The following is a 10892-nucleotide window of genomic DNA, read 5'->3' as shown; positions in this document are numbered from 1 at the left end:
TAAACCCATACTGCCGCCTCCGGAAACTGCTTGAGTGTACAATAGTGAGCGCAAGCTACATTAAAGTGATTATTACGTTTTGAATATGTATATTTTTCTTACAAAAACGCATCGATTCGCTACAGAAGGCCTTTGTTCACCCCTCGGAGCCGTGTGAGACACTTTTTTATGGATGAGCGCTTTTTATTTAACTTGTTTTGGACTGCTGCATGCAACACCCGCTGAGTGCCATGAAACAGCTTGAAAGATCAAAGACAATTTTTTATATAACTCCGACTGGATTCATCTGAAAGAAGAAAGTCATATACACCTAGGATGACTTGAGGGTAAGTAATTTATGGACTAATTTTCATTTTTGGGTGAACTAACCCTTTAAGTATGAAGTAGGGCAGGCTATAGCAATATGTTAGCTTTTTTATTTTTTTTTATTATATATTAATCTCCTGCAGGAGGCGCAAGAATATAGTTTTTATGCCTCTCTACAATGACAATTCATTTTAGAGACGATTTGTGGTCATTCAAAATTAATTTGGTGCTCCCATTAAGAATCATATACTGATTATGATTATGACAGCAGCATGATTATTTGTGCAGCCAGCAATAAAGACACGTCATTAGTCTAAAAACTTCTCGGCTATTAATAGAACATGTGGTTCTCCTGGGTGAAGCTCACTAGATAGCAGAGGCGCACAGATGGAAAATCTGGCGTGAGAACTGTAGTCTAGTGCAGGGGTTCCCGACCACGTTCCAGGAGCCCCCCAACACTGCATGTTTTCCATGTCTCCTTAATCAAACATCAGGTGATTCAGATCATCAGCTCAGTAGAGATGCCAAGACCTGAAATGGGTGAGTCAGAGAAAGGAGAGATGGTCTAGTCAAGTGGTTGAAAACATGTTCCCTAGGCCCTGCAAGCAATATCACTACTACCATTGCTCAAATTATTAAAAGTAATAGACCATTTACTTACAAGGGGGAAAACATTTCAAAGAATCAATGAAAACATTTAGCAAATTAACATTTTCATTGCAGAGCACCCTCTAGCAGATTAAACAACACATAGTGGGTAATATTGGTGATCGTTGACTCTTAAAAGCCATACTTCACCTAAAAATTTTAACTGTCATCCTTTACCCACCCTCATGTTGTTCCAAACCTGACTTTGTCTTACTTTAAAAAAAAAACACACACACAAAAGGAGACGTTAAGCAAAATGTTCATGCAGCTCTTTTCCATACAATGTTAGTAAATTGGGATAAATGCTGTAAAGATTCAAAAGCGCAACAAAAAAAGCATAATATAAGAAATAATTCTATGAATATGAACGTATGGAATATTTCATTAATCAAACTAGTCTCCATCCTATAGAAAGTTTTAACAGCAGAATCAAATGGGTACCAAAGAGACAGTGCCTTTAAAGTGATTTTATTAAAAGCCTCTTTCAAGAAAAACACAAAGCAACAACAACATTATGACATTTAAATGACCTGTACAATTAGGGTTCTCAAATCATGCACCCGCTACATTACAATGTCATAGCAACAAGTTCATTATCATAATCAGCTTCATCAATGGCATTAACCTTACACATTACCAAACAGATAACTCGTATAAATCACACTTAGTTCTGTTTTTTGGGTTCTACATCCTCTCAAACCCAAAGTAGACTAGTAAAATTGAACAACAATGGCTCTAAAATAAAGGCAGCACGTATCATTCATTTCTACGGCATGGAAAAAGTAATAATAATAAATCTTAAAACAAACAAAAACACATCAGACACTGATATTTGAGGAGGTAACCTCCAGTATACCTTCATCCTAACCATTTTAAACAATCTCTTCTTGTCTGTGCAGTGAGGGCCCCTGGTGGCTACAAAATACAAGCCCTATTGCATGAAATGTAGGCCATGTTATCATAGTGCTAAGCTACCTCTTTAAGAGAAAACATCTTGCATCTTTTCACACCACAGTGACATCTATTTTCTAACATTAAAGATGTAAAGGTAAACAAGGACTTGACTGTTTGTATGTGGAACACTTTGTAGGCAAAGATACAACATCATGGGATTAAACAGAGCAGCTAAAGGCAACACATGCTTCGAAATTAGATATTATTGTACAGATCCACCACACGTGGCGCCCTATGTGGGGCAGCACCAGGGATATGTTCAGAACATTAATTATTTCAGACCTGGGATAAACGTATAACTATGATTAAAAATAATAATAATAAAATAAAATAAACATTTAAAGAACTTTGAAAAAGAAAAGAAGATTTAGAGTAGGCAAGTTCACATTAAGGTCTGGAAGCCGGTAAAATAAAACCATTTAACGTTATTAAAAGAAAGTTATTATATACACACATACACGTACTAAAAATATGAAAAGATTTAAAAAATTGTCAATATTTGTAAATAATTTGGGGGAAATCTTTTAAAAAGTCATAAAAATATTGTAAGGTTTTCATTTCTCCCTAAAGGCACAGAGATAGAGTAATAGTGCTCCATTAGAGGACGACTGTATGACTACAAGTGGAACTTAATTGTGTTCTATAATTAAATCTTATAATAAGGTTTGCCTTTGTCCTCCGGTGGAGTCTGACATTTCATCATCCTTCAGTACAACCAAGTTAGCTGCCATAAACTGTGTTTTAACCTGTTTCTTCAAGCCTAATGTGGCAGGTTACAATATTGCTTGCTGGACTGCCCAAAAAAGCATAAGCGAAAAGCTTCCCACAACTTTCATAAATTCAAAAATAATAAAATGGCACCATGCTGCAACTAAACCATTTAGCTTTCAGTAAAATGCTAAATATTAAATGAAGTTCACACAAACATTGTCATTATGTACTCACCTTCAAGCATTTTGAAACCTTCCTTCAGTAAAACATAAAAGGAGTTATTCAGCAGAATGTCCAAGCCCCTCTTTTCCCTACAATGAAAGAGAATGGTGGCCAAGGCTGTCATGCCAACTTTTTTCAGTCCATTCCTCACACATAGCAATAGAATGGCTTTAAACGTCTTGAAATACAGTGTACAAGTCATTTGTCTTTTTTGGAGATTTACAGCCCCTGGTCCCCATTCACTTTCACTGTATGTAAAAGAGCATGAACATGCTGGTAAACATACCATAAATTGTTCAGGTTTGGAATGACAAGATGGTGAGTAAATTATGACAGAATGTTCATTTTTGGAAGAACTATTCCTTTAACGTTAACTACAACTGACAGCAAGTGGTATATCTACTAAGGGTGCACATATACCATTTTTGTTTAAATAATGTGAATACCAATACTTCCTGCTTAGATAGATAGATAGATAGATTTGTTGCATGGACATTGGTATTGGAGCACTTTTATGAGTACACAGTATCGGACCAATTACAAAATATAAGTACTGACACATCCCTATCATCGACTAACTAAACAAGCTAGCTTTATCCCAGGTCTGTATTGTCAATGCTGGCGCCCAGTCGGACCTGCAGACAACATGGGATGAGCTCAAGGGACAACAAAATGCAGTCATCAGCATAACACACAATACATGTGGTGACTTGCCGCCACCTGCTGGTGGATTTAGTTTCATTTTTAGCGTATCATTTCAGATATTTAAAGGGATAGTTCACCCAAAAATGAAAATTTGATGTTTATCTGCTTACCCCCAGGGCATCCAAGATGTAGGTGACTTTGTTTCTTCAGTAGAACACAAATGATGATCTTTAACTCCAGCCGTTGCAGTCTATCAGTCGTATAATGCAGTGTTTCCCAACCGGGGTGCCGCGAGAGCAGGGGTGCCATGTAAAAAATATTTTTTAAATATTTTTAAATTGCTAAAATGTTCAAAAAAGCATGTATTATATAATATCCATTTCTGATGTCGCCAATAATTAGAGATGCACCGAAATTTCGGCTGCCGAAAATTTGTTCACCGCTCAGGTTTCACTTTCACGTGGTGTGACGTTCTGCGTATTATATCCCGCTCTACGCGTGTGCGCTCTGCTCAGTCGCTCCACTCTTATACCGTTCATGCTCATCGGAACAGCAAAGTCCACTCAAAAATTGAGCCGACAGGAAACATCGATGTAGTACAGTATTGTTTCTGTCTGCAATAGCCCTACTGTGTTGTAACATGAGGGCCTTTCGCACCGCGGGAACCTTTTCATAGTACCAGAACTAATTGTGGAACTACCCACTTTTTGGCATTTTCGCACCGCCGGAACTGGGTGCGATTTTAGTCTGCCTTTAGACTGCCTTTTTCGAGAACCAAATTAGCTCCTACTCCGGAACAGGGTCTAACCAGCACAACTGGTACTAATCGTGACGTAAGTAGACATTGATTGGCCAAACGCGTACGAAAATGCCCTCACCCGCCATGATTTAAAACGCTGTGTAAACATACTGTAAACATTGTGTCAACTTATTTCGCAAGTATGGAGAACAGCAATAGATGGACGGACGCTGAAGTGCAGGCACTTGTAGCAAATGTAGCACTGCCAGTTGTCGTTGGAGATTCTTAGTCCTCCTTTCCATTCTTTCAATCGCTTTACGTATACGTCGACTTTCCATGTCCATTATTGTGAAACCCACGAGATACAACAAAAACACAGCTCCGATCACCGCGTCCTCCAACCTCCTGTTGTTAATGTTGTTCTTCTTTGTTTCTGTTGTTGAACGCCGCGCACAAATGACGTCGCTGTCGACCGGCTTACGTCACTTCTTAGTACACACTGTCGGTGCGAATGCAACCCTTTAAATAGTATTTGGAAATAGTTCGCGCAAAATTGTCCCAGTACTTCAGTACTGTACATTTCGTTCTGGAACTAAAGCGGTGCGAAAGGCCCCATGATGTGGTATATGGGCAATTCTGGTAACGCTGCCCTCTCATTCATTGATCTGCTAACCGCTATGTTATGCTCACGTGTTCTGATAATAATAGCTTTCTAAGACTAAACATTATTTGGATAATTGGTAAATAAATAAATAAATAAATAAAAAAAAGTTAAATATCTTAACCCTACTGTTAGACCTACCTGAAAAACTAAAAAGCAATTTATTTAATTCGAAGGCCTGTCGTTATTTTTTATTTGTGCTATCATTATTCATTTCTTTATTTCTTATTTTATTACTGACTGCTTACTTGTCATTTTTTATTCAATTCAAAGTTTGAAATCAGTCTCGTGCTACTGCACCAAAATTACCCCACTGTAAAATTAAAAAAACACTGAGTGAGCAAAAATTTGTGAAATAGCTAGTTATAATGGTAATTAAATGTTTACATATGTATAAAAGCCTACATTAAAATCTGTCATATAAATTGGTCTCTTCATTATAAATTAGCCTACTGATTGCCACCATTGATGGACAAAATGTTTTAATAATATTAAAAATATCTGTATGACATTATATTCTGCAGTTCTTCCCTGTTGTACCGAATATCTACACTTTTCAAATTATCATATCGAAGTTAGAAATTCAAATATTGTGACAAAATTAATTTTGTAGGGTGCCGTGGAAAAATTTCCAAAGGGTGCCGCGACTAAAAAGAGGTTGAGAAACACTGGTATAATGCATGGCAATGGTAACAAAATCTATGGGTAAAAAAAACATGCACAGACAAATCCAAATTAAACCCTGCGGCTCATGACGACACATTGATGTCCTAAGACACGAAACGATCGGTTTGTGCCAGAAACCGAACAGTATTTCTATAATTTTTTACCTCTAATACACCACTATGTCCAACTGCTTTGAGCGAGTGTGCGGCATTTATACGCGTGCGAGAGATCACTTCCGACACTTGTGTAAACTACACCAGAGCGTGTACACACCTCACGCACCGGATGCCGTGCGCGCGCTCAAAGCAGTTGGACATAGTGGTGTATTAGAGGTAAAAAATTATAGAAATACTGTTCGGTTTCTGGCACAAACCGATCGTTTCGTGTCTTAGGACATCAATGTGTCGTCACGAGCCGCAGGGTTTAATTTGGATTTGTCTGTGCATGTTTTTTTACGCTCATAGATTTTGTTACCATTGCCATGCATTATACGACTGATAGACTGCAACGGCTGGAGTTGATCATTTCAAATGATCAAAAAATCATCATTTGTGTTCAACTGAAGAAACAAAGTCACCAACATCTTGGATGCCCTGGGGGTAAGCAGATAAACATCAAATTTTCATTTTTGGGTGAACTATCCCATTAAATCATATTTCTGTATTCAAAATGTTATATTTAAAACATTAATCTCCACATGAATAAGACAAATAAGTTACCAATCATATGAAATTAGTATTAATAAATTAATTTGTACTACAGATGGTGCACAGAAGATGACAAAAGTGGCTTGTTGGTACATTTTCAGACGTTTAATGAGGCTCAGAGGTGGCATGAGCGCAATTAACTTAATAAATTCATGTGGAGATTAATGTTTTAAATATAACATTTTGAATACAGAAATATGATTCAAATAACTGAAATTATACGCTAAAAATGAAACTAAATCCGCCAGCAGGTGGCGGCAAGTCACTGATTTTATCACTGAATCGTTAATTCAATTGATTCGTTCGAATGGCTGAATCATTCAGGAATGAAGCAAGTGACTGTCTTTATGAACTGACGGAAATCTGTCGTAGCGACGGAACTTTAATCCCAGTGAAACACAAACTATTGTAGTCAGAAGGCAAATAAGAGAAGGTACTTCTCCAATAAGGAAAGTGGGTAGTTGAGTACAGTGGGGCAAAAAAGTATTTAGTCAGCCACCAATTGTGCAAGTTCTCCCACTTAAAAAGATGAGAGAGGCCTGTAATTTTCATCATAGGTATACCTCAAAACACAACTTGATCCTGGAGAATTAGTAAAATACAGACAGATCTCAAATCTCCCTTTTCTGTCAAAAATACTAGAAAAGGTAGTCTCCTCACAACTATGTTCTTTCTTAGAGAAAAATAGTATCTGTGAGGATTTACACCGTATCATAGTACAGAGACTGCTTTCATCCGAGTTACAAATTACCTGCTCTTATCATCCGAATGTGGTTGTATCTCTCTATTAGTGCTACTGGATCTCTACCAAGGTTTTTTTCTCCATTTCTGTCAAAGGTGGAGTTTTGGTTCCTTGCCACCTTGCACTTGCTTAGTTGGGGACACAATTTCTTGCAACATTGTTGACTTGACTGCACAGACACTACTGGAAGAGAACTGAACTGAGCTGAATCAACAATGAACTAACTTTAACTGCTAAGCTGACTGTTTTCTATTGTCCTCTTACATTATCAGCACACGTTTTTCCTGTTTAACACTGTAAAGCTGCTTTGACACAATCAGTACTGTATAAAGCGCTATATAAATAAAGGTGTCTTGATTTGACTATTCAGTAAATCAGAATTAATTCACATAAGGTAAACAGTTTATGGCTACAGTTTGGGTCCATTTGTTGTCATTTACTTACCATTTGTTTGCAAATGTGATCTTATGCAAATTAGATTTGACAATCAAGTTTAAAATAAATATTATAACCACTTTATGGCAGTTATTAAAGGGGTCATATGATGTTGCTAAAAAGAACATTATTTTGTGTATTTGGTGTAATGAAATGTAAGGATTAAAGATTAAACGGGGAAAAAAATGATTGCACAACCATCAATTAGGTGGCGATATGCACTAAGCATGTAAACAACCATTGAACAAAAGAAGAAAGAAACTGCATGGCCTGCTTTTTCTTAGCATCCGTTTCCATAGTGACTCGTCGATTCGTGGCTCTGTTGAGAATGTCTTGAGTCTTAACCAGGAACATACTCTGAGTTGAATGAACTTACTCCCAGCCACGTTTTTGGAACCACATACCCCGAGTAAGCAAGGTTTGGGGTTAATCAGCCGAAAGTTCAGGGTTTAGCTGACGGTAAGTTAACCGTGCTTTCTGAAATACACCCCAGACCAACCAAGCAAAGTCCCCTTCTACTCAAACTACAGAAAAAGTTAGAAAACACTGTACAACTCTGAAACAGCACAATATAAAACCCAATACCCATTGCAATGTTTATATTTTAAAAACTTACTTTAGCGCCCAACCTTTCCATTTAACCAGGTACTCGATTCGACCCTACAAAGAGGAAAAACAGAGGAAAATGTTCTTTATTTAACACCAACTAAGCAATGCATGAGCAACACATGCTCTACTTCAAACCCCATGCCCATTTATTTCATTTTTGGGGCTCAGTAAAGTATATTTATGTAAATATACACTACTACAGCTCATAACACCTTAAACCATGTGGCACGACACTACTGTGCAGTATTTAAACTCCTCGACCCTCGTGCATTGTTGAGATCTTTGAATCTTGGGTCAGCCAGCATGCATTGATTTTGCTATGGACTCATGCCAGGTACTTTGTTCCTTTTTAGCCTCCTCCTGCTGCTCTTTTAGCGGGTCTGCTGTCAGTTCCCAGCACAGCACAACCCAATTTTACCAAATAAATCTGAAGTTTCATATCCAAATGTCCCACATTCGACTTGTTATTTCTAATCTGACAATGCAAGTAAATGTATTGGGTCGCAAAATCGGGAAACATCTGCAAGTAGGCCTCGCCCTCTTCGTCATTGCCGGGCGCCTTGAAGCTCCGCATCGCGAGACAAGCGAAAGACGACCCTCTCTCCGTACTTTACACCGTAAAAACATTTCCCAAACCCCCTAAAACCCCAATCCTCCTTACTCACTTTCCTAACGCGGCTTTTCAGAATGGCTTCCGCGGGGAAAACCTGCTCTGCAACCGCCGACACCTCCATCTTTTCGGCGCACTCGCTCCAGACGGCTCAGTCTAGCCCCTCTACACTCTACAAATCTCTGACAGCAACAAACCCCCGCGCTGTCACGTGCTCCGGGTCCACTAGCCCCGGTAATCCTAGAAACGGCGCGAAGGGTAATGAAATATTAGATCATGTACCCATAATATACATCTTGATACATAAAACAGATTCATAAATAATTTTTAAAGATGAAACTAATTTTCGTTTTCCCATATCTCAATAATAGAGGGATGAATTTTTTTTGATATTTTTGCTGGTTTGAGCAGATGTTGCCGTGCCACCCCAGATAAGTTACGTCTGCAAGATGTCTGTTAAAGATCACTTCGTCTGGAAAGCATCTGCTGTGTAGGCTACAAACATCCGATAGCCCTGCTATCACACATACATCACTGAGACGTCTACTTGATCTGCATCTGCAAGATGTATTTTTTAGAGTGTTTGCTCATTTACAATACGTCTATAGGACGTTACTATCAGATGTCTAATAGACGTTTAGAAAATGTCTCTAAGATGTTTATGATTTAGAATGCATGTAAAACTGACATCTTATAGACGTTGATCAGATGTTTGTACAGAGCAGATGAAGCGATCTTTAACATACATCTTGTAGACGTGCGTGTGCTATATCGGAGGCGTCTATAAGATGTCAGTTTTATACTGATACTAAATCACAAACATCTTAAAGACATTTTCTAAACGTCTATTTGACATCTGATAGGAAACGTCCTATAGTCGTATTGCAGATGAGCAAACACTCTAAAAAAAATACATCGTGCAAGATGTAAATACAGACATCAAATAGATGTCTGTGATGTGCGTGTGCTATCAGGGGGTTCCGTGCAATCATTTTGATTTTGTACCTGAAAAACATGAAAATCTATTAGGATTTGTTTTTCTTTGTGAAACTGAGATATATATTCCCTGATAGCACATGTACATCACGGAGATGTCAATTTGACGTCTGCATTTACATCTGCAAGATGTATTTTTATTTGCTCATCTGCAATACGTCTATAGGACGTTTCCTATCAGATGTCAAATAGATGATTTGAAGATGTTTATGATTTAGAATGAATGTAAAACTGACATCTTAGAGTCGTCTATCAGATGTTTGTACGCAGCAGATGCTTTCCAGATGAAGTGGTCTTTAACAGACATCTTGCAGACGTACATTAGGGATGGGCGTATCGATCTGAAGTATCGATTTATCGATACTGATGCGAGTATCGAAAGTATCGATACTCAAACAAAAAATATCGATACTAACGTGCGTTTTATTTACCAGTGGTTTTGTTTATTTAACAATAACAATAATAATAATAATGCATTAAATTGGACGAATAACCTTTGTTAGCAAGTAATTGTGTAGGATAGAACTATTTTCCTGCTCATCTGAACACACGCAAATGTTGCAAGACAGAACCAATCAATCACAGAGAGCATTCACTCACTGCTGACAGTGCATTCAAACAGGGCTGCGTTTCCCAAAAGTATCCTAAGAAAGCATTAAAGCTTTTGGGAATGGCAGCCCTGAACAATGCTTATCAGAGGACAGAAATAAAAACATAAATGTTTGAGTTATTTCACAATAAACAAATTGAAATTGTAGCCTACATAGTTTGTGCAATTACAATTATTTAAATTGAACGTTGAAAGATAATATTGATCATGTTCTATTCTGTAATGTTAATAGAAATCATACACTGTCAGAATAAAAAAAAGTTGGTTAAATGCAGAGCACAAATTCCGAGTATGGGACACCATACTTGGCCACACACTTCACTTTCACTTAAAAAATAGTGCAAGTTGCACACATGTTCTGGTTGCAACGCCGCGAAAATATTTCTGTTTTAAAGGGGTCATATGATGTTGCTAAAAATAACATTATTTGGTGTATTTGGTGTAATGAAATGTGATTATGCGGTTTAAGGTTAAAAAAACACATTATTTATTGTTTCTCCTCTATGCCCCGCCTTTCTGAAACGCGTAGATTTTTACAAAGCTCATCGGTCTGAAAAAGCGAGGTGTGCTGTGATTGGCCAGCTATCCAGTGCGTTGTGATTGGCCGAATACCTCAAGCGTGTGACGGAAA

At 37.7% G+C, this 10892-nt stretch overlaps 1 long non-coding RNA gene across 1 annotated transcript in view; it reads right to left on the bottom strand.

The window, feature by feature from the left end:
• LOC107559557 (uncharacterized) overlaps positions 1-7048 on the bottom strand; it is an 18396-nt gene extending 11348 nt beyond the window's left edge. Inside the window, exon 1 of the long non-coding RNA XR_001605637.1 lies at positions 6899-7048. This is a non-coding gene — a long non-coding RNA (uncharacterized lncRNA). The remainder of the gene's footprint in view (positions 1-6898) is intronic.
• Positions 7049-10892: the final 3844 nt, after the last annotated feature.

This window comes from Sinocyclocheilus grahami, unplaced genomic scaffold (assembly GCF_001515645.1).
Source record: "Sinocyclocheilus grahami isolate Dianchi unplaced genomic scaffold, SAMN03320097.WGS_v1.1 scaffold691.1, whole genome shotgun sequence".
NCBI classification, from domain to species: Eukaryota; Metazoa; Chordata; class Actinopteri; order Cypriniformes; family Cyprinidae; genus Sinocyclocheilus; species Sinocyclocheilus grahami.
Note: the sequence above shows the minus strand (reverse complement) of the source record. Positions and strands in the feature narration are given on the sequence as shown.